At 37.3% G+C, this 11,070-nt stretch overlaps 1 pseudogene; it reads right to left on the reverse strand.

Moving 5' to 3' along the window:
* Positions 1 to 4,538: 4,538 nt before the first annotated feature.
* LOC118063541 (glycine-rich RNA-binding protein 2, mitochondrial-like) lies at positions 4,539 to 5,118 on the reverse strand (annotated as a pseudogene).
* Positions 5,119 to 11,070: the final 5,952 nt, after the last annotated feature.

The following is an 11,070-nucleotide window of genomic DNA, read 5'->3' on the forward strand; positions in this document are numbered from 1 at the left end:
CTGATTAGTGAAAAGAGGATAGCCGCAATATGTCATCACCAGCTTTACCAGAAACAAATGGCTAAGGCGTATGATAAGAAGGTTAGACCGCGGTTGTTTCAAGAAGGAGATCTAGTATTGAAGAAAATATTGTCATTACCCGGAGATGATCAAAGCAAATGGGCACCAAACTACGAGGGTCCTTATGTAGTAACGAAGGCATTCTCAGGAGGAGCGTTGAAGTTAGCTAGAATGGATGGAGAAGACCTAGCTCGACCTGTGAATTCTGACTCTGTAAAAAGATATTATGCTTGATGTAGGCCTCTAAATCAATAAAGCAAAGTTTGGCCATTGATTTCTTTCCTTTTGTGCATTGATCTCACAACAATCATTTTTGCATTAATCCCAACAGTGCATCTCATCACTCATTTAAAAGTCTAGCATCGATTGAACGAATTTCTTCTCTATATAAAAGCTCAGACTAGGATCACACCCCTACACTGGGGGCATGTACAAAATGTTTTTTATGAAAAGTTTTACGGAAGCCTATAGATTTGAAAACCAAGCTAAAGCATTTGACAAAAGCATGACAAAAAGGCAATAACAAGTCTTACATTCTGAAAAGCGGACTACTAGAGGAAAGTCAAAGACTTCTTCTCCAAAAATATGATAAGTAAAAAAGGCAACACGGGAGATGAATCCAGCATACGACTTCAAAAGCAAGCTCATGATAAGAAAGAGTTTCATGAACTAGAAGAAGATGATGGGGCCTATGTTTCAAAACCAGGTACGAAGGCATGCATTGCATCTAATCATAAAATCATTGCATGTATCTTTTTTATCGTTACAGGAGGAGATCTTAGTGCACTCCCGCAAGATTGTGGATGAAGAAGGAATCATTGAGTGGATTCTAGAACAACAAGAAGAGAAGATAATATTTTTTCAAATCCTGACAGCTGGAAGAACGACATCGATCGCAATTGGTAAAAGGGAATCGCCAGATGGGATTCCAAGTGGTTTGGTTAAAAGAAATCGCCGGAAAGGATCTCGTACTTCAATGAAGGTCGCTAGAAGGGACTTCATATTTCAGTTTTGAATAAAAGGGAATCGCCAGATGGGATTCCAAGTTGTTTGAGATTGCCAGAAGGGATCTCATATTTCGATGAAGGTCGCCAGAAGGGACCTCATATTTTCATAAAAGGAATTGCCAGATGGGATTCCAGGTTGTTAGAGATCGCCAGAAGGGATCTCGTATTTTGATATTTGGAGGTCGCCAGATGGGACTGCATATTTCATGATTGTTAAAAGGAATCGCCAGATGGGATTCCAAGTTGTTTAAAGGAGATCGCCAGAAGGGATCTCGTGATTCACTATTTAGAGGTCGCCAGATGGGACCTCGTATTTCATGTTAGTTAAAAGGAATCGCCAGCTGGGATTCCAGGTTGTTTGAGATCGCCAGAAGGGATCTCGTGTTTCACTATCTTGGGGGTCGCCAGATGGGACCTCATGTTTTTATATTTTCAGGGAATCGCCAGATGGGATTCCAATGTTTTAGGCCGAAGAGGATTGCTGTAAAGAAAGATTTTCAGATCGATCAAGCTTCGACCAGATCACTTTCGGGAGTTCAGATCGGATTATCTTTATAAAACTTACTGCGCAAAACCCTTGCTCCGTAAGCATTATAAAGAGGGGGCAGCTGTTGTAACCCATTTTTGGGTCCCCACAAAAAAAAAAAAAATAAATAGCCAAAGAAGGTTAGAAAATAACAGGAGGCAGGAGCGCTCGGAAAATGGTTGGAAGATTTGGTCAAGGAGGTTAAAAAATACCAAGATCGGATTTTTACAGTATATTCTTGGATGATGAGAGCCCTGATGGATAAGAAATTTTGAATTTTGAGGAGAAAAGCCCAAATTTGGATGTTTATAGACTTAATTGGATTTTTAATGGATTTTATAGGGGTTTTGATTGCAAGAAAAAATTGATTTTTAAGTCAATGTGGGCTTTAATCAGAAGAAATTTAAGTTTTGGGGCCAAAATATATTTTTTTGGAATTTATTAGGCCAAATCAGGGGCTTAATTGCATAAATATTGAAGTTTAATGGCCAATTAGGACTTAATTAAGAAAATCCGAAACCAGGGACCAAATTGGAAGAGGCGCGTAAATGGAGGGGCTGAAAATTATTCGGTCCAGGGCCTAATTGAAGAAATTGGAAGTTTATTAATCAATTGAGGGCGTAATTGAACAAAACAGAGGCCAGGGATTAGAATGGAAAACGCGGCTGACTTGAGGGGTGGAGGCCGAAATTAGCGGGGGTGCAATTGAATTTTATTCTTGAAATCAGGATTAGATTTGAGGACTTAATAGAACAAAGGACAAATTAAGGACTGATTTGAAAAAAACATATTTCTGGCGCCTTTTTTTAAATGAAACGGCGCGTTTTCTCCAAAACGACGCCGTTTCATACATTAAAAAAAAAGAAAAAAAGAAAAGGGGAGGACCGAACGGTGCCGTTTTGAACGGCACTGTTCACCTTTCTTCTTCCCTCCCCCCGAACAGACAGTGGGGAAGAAGGAAAAAGAAAGCTTATTTAAATGGCGCTTGTCCCCCTCTCCTACCGACCGGACCGAAGCCCACACGCCGTTGAAGACATTGGCCGACCACCCGCCGCACACCACACCGGGACCGAAGCCCACACGCCTTGACAGTCGCGCCCAATGGCCGACCAGCCTACACCTTGGTTCGCCCCAAGGCTCCTTCTCCCCCTATAAAAGCAGGTGACCCGAAGAAAACAGGGACGAAAAAAAAAGAGAAAGAGGAAGCAGAGGAGAAAGAAAGAAAAACCGAGACAAAAGAAGAGAGAGAGAGAGCAATCGAAGGTGAGAGAAACCACTTAACTAAAAAACCAGAAACAAAAGAACCCAAAGTTGAGAAGCTTGGGAAAGCTGACACCAGGAGGGAACTGAAGAAACCGAAACCGAAGCAGCAAACCGGGGGAACGACGACGAACCGTTGACAACAACCGCACCCTCCGCCGTTCGAACAGCCGCAGCCCTGCCCGCAGCCACCGTTCGCGAGCCACAGCACCACCAGCAACCGCCTCCTCCTCGCCAGGTACGCCTCTTCCCCCTGCATTTTCTTCCTTTTGCTGCCTAAGTTTTCCTCCTGCATGCAGAATCGTTTCTGCATGCAGGAGGTGGGAGGGAAAATAATTCCCTCCCCCCCCCCCGTTTAGTTGCTGGGCCAGGCTGATGCTGGCCCAGCGTTGTTATTTTCTTCTCTGGGCCAGACGGGGTCTGGCCCAGAAGTTTTTTGGGGTGGGCCAGAATGGTTCTGGCCCAGCCCTGTGATCTGGGCGGTCGGGCCCAGACCAAGGAGTGATTTTTTAGTTGGGCCGAGATCGGCCCCAGTTTTATGGTGGGCCGAAGTCGGCCCAATGTTTTTTCGGGGCTGTCCGGCCCATTTAGTTGGGCCGGCCCGCCCACTTAACATATTATATTATATATTATTATATATTATATGATATATGTGTGTATATATATTATAAAATAAAATAAAAATATTCTGAAAAATCTTTAAAAATATTTTTTGATTTTCCTGCATGTGTTTGGTCAAAAGTGTTTAATGTTGGTTTGTATTTTTATACCGTAAAGATACAAAACCAGTGTTAAAAATACCCGGTTTTCGTCAAAATATCAAAGATTTTCAGAATAAAAAATGTTTTTTGCTTTCAAAAAAAAATTCTCTAAAAATATTGTTGATTTTCCTGCATATTTTTTATCAAAGTGGATTAGTATTGGGTTGTATTTTTTTATACCGTAAGGATACAAGCTCAGTATTAAAATACCCGATTTTCGTCAAAACAATAAAAATACTAATATTTTCAAAAAATTGTTTTTGTTTTAAAATACGGCCTAGTCTCTCCAACATATATATATAAATATTATAACATCATATTTTTACACAACAAAGAAAAATTTTTCAAAACAATATATGTATTAACATGCATTTTTGGCTTTAATAACCAGTTTATTCAAGCCATGAGAACTAGGCCAATATTTCAAAAATTCTAAAAAATCTTTTTGTTTTCTTTTAGTATTTGGGATTACGAATTTATACGTAAAACGTATTCCTAAATATTATTAATAAAGTTTTGGTATAGACGTTAGAACGGTTAGGATTTTACCCGATAAGATAAAGTCTTTCTTACCGAGGAGGATTTTTCTTGAACCATAGACAGACCAGCAACTAGGAAAACACGAAAATACCTTAGTTTTTATCAGACAATAAAACAATGCAGCTTACCTTAGGTAGGGCGTATTTGGGGTGCTAATACCTTCCCTTTACGCAACCAGTCCCCGTACCCGATCTCTGAGACCAGTTAGGGTTCCTAGTGACCAAAATACTAGGTGGCGACTCCCATTCCATTTTCTACCAATAAAAGACAATATTTTTGTTGTATCCCCATAGATATAGATAGATTTACATTATAGATTAAGAAAATGGAAACAAACACAATATATAATTTTCGCCGCGACGCCGCACACGTGCGACAATAACATCACAAGTTATAGAAAACTCATTCAAGGAAAATAAAAAAGCAATCTCAATTCTTACTAGTAACAACTAGCTATAGAAGCAAAGCCATTTCAACTGCCCGTAAAACTGAAACTCAACCACTTCAATAATATGGATTCCCAGCGTAATTGCTATTGTAAGGTTGTGGTTGTCTCTTGTCGGTGGCGTAACTCACACGAATGTTTCTTCCTCCCAATTCTTGACCATCCATTGCTGACAATGCTTCACTGGCAAATTCGGTGCTTTCGTAACTAACAAACCCAAATCCACGAGACCTCCCAGTGTCTCTATCAGTGATAACTTTTACATAAGTCACTTCCCTAAAGCCAGAAAATACATCCTTAAGGGATTGATCATCAGTTGACATGCAAGCCCTCCAACGAAAAGCTTTGATGAAGACATGCAGCGAATAGAATTCAGCATAAATGCCATTGGAACTTGCCCATTCTGGGAAATTGACTGCCTGACTAGGCTCCCAAACTTGTTAAAGAAAGCCATTTCAACTTTGAAGAAAAATGAGGGGAAGGGTGGGTTTCAGCTTGGGAGAGAGTGAAACAAAGGAAACGGCTTGACATGTGTGCGAGTAAACCCGTAAGGCGCAAGAAAGCTGACTGGCGGGATCCCCTCGAGGGTTGCACCGCCAACCGACCTTGATCTTCTGAGAAGGGTTCGAGTGAGAGCATACCTATCGGGACCCGAAAGATGGTGAAATATGCCTGAGTGGGGCGAAGCCAGAGGAAACTCTGGTGTAGGCCCGTAGCGATACTGACGTGAAAATCATTTGTCTAACTTGGGTATAGGGGCGAAAGACTAATCGAACCGTCTAGTAGTTGGTTCCCTCCGAAGTTTCCCTCAGGATAGTTGGAGCTCGGTGCGAGTTCTATCAGGTAAAGCCAATGATTAGAGGCATCGAGGGCCCAACACCCTCGACCTATTCTCAAACTTTAAATAGGTAGGATGGCGCGGCTGCTTCGTTGAGCCACGCCATGGAATCGAGAGCTCCAAGTGGGCAGATAAGAATGTCTCTAAGTTATCAACCATGAAAGTTTCAATAATTTGATGGCAAAGAGAATTTTAGGCAATATATAACTCACTTTATGGAGACTTGCAATGATGTTGGAACTAATAATGATCTCATGATAAAATAGTTTATTCATACCTTAAAAGGTAATGCCCTCGACTGGTACATTAACTTGGAGTCTGGCTCAATCGATAATTAGGAGTAATTAGAATACAAGTTTCTTAACCGCTTCTGCAACATTCGTCATGTGGTTAGCATGATTGAACTCACCAATACACGTTAGTGGAAGGAAGAGCCTAACATCAACTACATTCATCGGTGGAGAAACCTTAGCCTTAATTGTAGAGATCGGTCACTGAAACTTTTGTGCTAAACATGTGTATTCAAGGGATGCATTGGGGACTATGCTATATTTTACAAGGCATCACACCAAAGTCTTTTAAAGAATTCGTTACTCGAGCACATGACATGGAACTTAGAATTGTGGCAACTAAAAGCTCATTATTACCTCTACAAGAGCCCAAGAGAAATAAGCTTGAAGGTTATAGATTGAGGTAAAGTAGTTTTCAGTAGATAACTATGATGCTGTAAAGGTACCAATTAGAGTTAAGAGGGATGATCGTTCAACATTGACTACTTTTCAAAGGGGTGAAAGAAAGAATCCATCCCTAAAAGAGCAACAAGAAAAGGTGTATTTATTCCCCAACTTAGACATACCTAGGATGTTGGATGATATGTTTAAGGAAAATCCCATCGAGTGGATAGAGGTGAAGTGTTTTATGCTATAAAACAAGATCATGAGGCTATATGGGGATATCATTTTTTATGATAAAATAACAGCCACTAATATCAAAACCATGGTCACTTTAGGTCCACACCATTTGCCCCCTATAATAAGTTTTAGCTTTTTAAAAACCTATAGAACGTGGCATCATTTTGCTTAAGAGCTTTACTGTATCTTGTGGGGGCATCTTTACATATTGGCCATAATAGATTACTTCTCAAAGTGGGCAGAAGTTACAGCATTAAAAGAGGTAAAAAAAGATAATTGTAAACTTCATTGGGACAAACATCATCTACCGTTATGGGGTACTGAGATATATCATAACTGAAAATGGAAAGGAGTTCTACAATACAGCCATGAACAAGTTGTTTTGTATAATTTGGTTTTTAAATAGCATAACTCTTTTATGTATAATGTCTTGGCTAATGGGTTAGTAGAAGCTTTTAGTAAGACTTTATGCAATATTCTTAAGAAGGTGGTGAATCACTCGAAGAAGGATTGCCATGATAGAAATAGGTAAGTGCTATAGGTTTATTGTACTACATTCTGAACATTGACTCAAACTACTCCATATTCCTTGGTATGCAAGGTTGAATTTGTTCATCCACTAAAATGTCAAATTTCATCTCTAAAAATTGTAATCAAAGAAGAACTCTTCAATGAAGACAATGTCCATCTATGCCTCGAAGAACTTGAAGCTTTAGATGAAAAACATCTTGAAGCACAAAAACAATTAGAATGTTATCAAGCATGACTTTGTAGAGCTTTGAATAAGAAGGTGTGATTACACTCATTCCAAGTGGGAGATCTTGTCTTGCTAGTACAACACCCGATAATCATGTTAAAATACATAGGCAACAAGTTTTTCTTCAAATGGGATGACCCTTATGTGGTTCAAAAAGTTTACACCAATATAGCTTATAAAATTATCGATAAGAATGGATTAAGGATTGGGCCTATCAACGATAAATTCTTAAAAATATACTATACTTAAAATCTAATGTGCTTTTGGCTTGCATGAGCTAAAACTGTAAAAGGCACAAAAAACCATAAAAAATTAAATTATGTTATGACTTGATCTTTTATCCATAAAGATACATCAGCAATTTGGGACTCGTTTTGAGTACAATCATGTACAGAAAAAAAGTGGTTAACAAAAAAAATTATTTGAATTATGTTCTGACTTGATCCTTTATCTATAAGGGTATGTCAGTAACTTAGAAATTATTCTAATTACAATCACATCATCCCTTAAAACTATTCAAACACATATGATTGTTCGTATATAAAAGGAGGGAAAAATAAACCTGACAACACAATCATAACAGGGAAACCCAACAAGATGCAAATGTGGGAAAAATTGAGACTTTATTAATAGAAAGAAGAATTCTACTATATAAAGTATGTATTCTCAACTTAAATTCTTTATTCTCAACTTAAAGCCTTAAGATAGTATTACCAAAAATTAAAAAGCATGAGAAACCATCGGTATATTATGGTTTCCAGCTATGTATTTCTAACTCTTTTTATTTGGTCTCCAATAGTCCTCTTAGTTTTTTAGAATGATTATGTCATTTTCACTTATCATATGGGAAATGGATATTATAATAATCTTTACTCGAATGTTGAAGGTGATGACTTTTCTCTTAGAAAGCTCTTTATCATGCCTATTGAGGGATGACTCTAACTCGGTCTTTTTACTTTGTAGCTCCATCAATTGTTCCTCTACTTTTGTTATCTCAACCTAAGTGGTGGAAACAGATCTAGATGCCTCATGTTCAAAAGCTTTAGAATTTTTGAGTTACACTTCAAACATTTAATTTTCAAGGCTTACTGTAATGATGTCATCATAAAAGATAGTAAAGACTTTATATGGCTAAACATTTTAACATCTTCAATCACCTCAGTTACCATTTTTCTAATAGAGAAGCAATCAACCTTTATATCTTTCATAAAGTGGATAATCTTCTCAACTTCACTAACTAAGCTAGAAATATAATGGATCGATATACGAACAATCTTATTTCTAATGCTCTCCCAACACTTAATAGCAAATTCAAATCTTATCTCATCTATTAAATCATCAGCACAATACCTAGTAACTCCTGAAGGCTCGAAGGTAGTAGTATGTTCAGGAGTATGCAAGGTAGTCCCTAGATCGATGATTAGATGACTCATATGGTAAACTAGATGGAGGATGATAATTTCAAATCTCAACAACTAAAATATTAAAGAGATTAGGGATAGCAATAAAAGCAACACTCATTTCTAGCCTAATATACAATCAAAGTCGTTCCACAAGTCCTGTTGACCAAGCTGAAATAAAGAACAATAAAAAAAGAAGGTTAATATATGATAAATAATATGAATTGAAGAACCAAAAAAGTGTTAAACCAATTCATCAACATTACTTGGCATTATTGATGCATTATGAACTCCGTGAAAAAAAATCAATCTATAAAGATTGAGCACCTTCTACGTTTTAAATGTTTCCAATGATGATCACTGTCTTTATGTTCACTATCCTCAACATTTAAAATTTCTTCTACATCGTCTACCTTCTCGGCTTACACACAAATCATTATGAGCATCTTAGTTAAAAAAAATTGATGAGGTGCATAAAAAAAAGAGGCAAGTGTTCATTTACCAATCATAGAGAAAAGGATTATACATTCCCTTTGCCCCCAGGGAGATAATGGATTTCTTCTTAAGATGATCTTTTAAAGCACTTACTCCTTTTGCACTAGGAATCACAAGTGGTGTCTTCTTTATATAGACACATGTTTGGGCACCATCCTCTTTTTCTAAATCAACATCAACTGTCTGTTTGTCTCTTTAATAGGTAAAAGAAATTTTTTTTTTCTTTGTTAAGCTAAGGCCATTCTTTTTTTTCTTTTGCCCCCGAGATAATGTAGCAACATTAGTAGGACTTTTGAGGCTGATTTTCATCTCGAAATGACAAACATTGGACCACTTTAGAGTCCACTAGTCCATATAACTTTTAGTCATCAAAGGAAGTCTAGTGTTTCAGAGCAAGAGAAGCTTGCACTGAGAACGAGTGTTAAGTTTAGTAAAGTTATTCCAAAGTTAAAATGCATCTTCCAAGGTTGGAACCCTAATTCTCCCTCCAAAGTCATGGGGACAATGTTTTCAAATGTTTTGCTAACCCCATGCTGATATATTTTGTAGGAGATATGATTCTCTTGGGATTTCTTAAAAGAGCATTAGCTTGAGATTCATTAAAATATTTTGCTAACCCCGCCCTAGTATAGCTTGTCATCCCAACTAACTTGACAAGGCTAATGGTTGTTTAATGGGAGCTAAATTTTTTTACAAGCCAACTACTAAGAAAATGAATAGGAAAAGGGATGTCTCGTAAAGTCACACCTAATACAGATTGGACGTTCTTTAAACCTTTAAAAATACTTGATAAAGTTGGTATCGTAAAAGAGAATTGTCTTCTAGTTGTCATCATAGTGCTACGTTGAAAGTACTAGGATGAATGAAACCAACATCTTTACTAGAAAATACAAATTTCCATAGCTAACATGAAAGAAAAACCACTAAAAAAACTTCATCTTGAATGTGAGAAGGGACATCAAGCTCTTAAAGAGGATGCATGAATTTGTTAGAGCAAATATGAGACTTAAGTAACTTATTGGATTCACTGGACTTACTCATAGAGAAAGGCATCTTGTATCTCAAATCATCTCGGAACCAGAAATCTACCCAATCTTAAAAAGTCATTACATAGTCACCATCAATAGTCTCACATTCTTTATGAAAGGCAATAAATAGATACTTAGAGCTCTCTAGAAGAAAAGAATGTCCTTTCTTATCAGTTTCATCAAGTTCATCAACAAAGATGATGACTTTATCATAAAAAGTGTCAAAAATAGAAAGGCCGTTACATGATTTCAATTCCCATAGTGACAAAAACTCCTCACTATTTAGGGTATATAGAGTGTTAGTAGAAGGGTTCTAATGGTTCTAAAAAGAAAGGATAACATTCTTCTACCACTCATATGTAAAAAAGGATGCAAAAATTGTATCTTGAATATATGCTCTCTCAAGGATCGGCTCATAGTGTTTCAAAAATATCTTATATTCAATCCCAATACCTGGGAGTATACTCAAGTGCATCAAAGATCAGAAAATAATCCTTGCAAGTAGCATCTCCAACATGTTTGTGGTAGTTTAATGGCAGCATATTAGCTAGAAAAGTTGTTGAATGTGGAAAGGAGTTGTCACAACCCGAATCTCAGATCCATGATCAACACATAGACAAGGTTCCCCTCCAAGGTTCCATACCTATGCGAACCCAAACTTACATACAAACTTATCCTTTAAACAACTCAATCAGAGTTCAACGTAATATTAATAACAAAATTAACTTTATAATATAATTCAATTGTATTAATACAAGAGCTAATACAAATTCATAGTTGTGGAGCACTAACTAGACATGAAGAAAAATGTACAAATTTCAACCAAAAGAGTAAGTTATGAAGGTTCAGCAAAAGTGACCTGTTATCAAGCTATAAGCATGAAAAAGGATAAATAATGAGAGGATGAGTTCAACAACTCAATGAGTAGACAACATTCAATATACATACACGAGGTAATATAACAATGATGAATATATACACAATTATGGCTCTAAGTTCTTATAAGAAGGTTTCTCAAATAGGTCATAATAAGAATATCATA

The sequence above is a fragment of the Populus alba genome, chromosome 1 (assembly GCF_005239225.2).
Source record: "Populus alba chromosome 1, ASM523922v2, whole genome shotgun sequence".
Lineage (NCBI taxonomy): Eukaryota > Viridiplantae > Streptophyta > Magnoliopsida > Malpighiales > Salicaceae > Populus > Populus alba.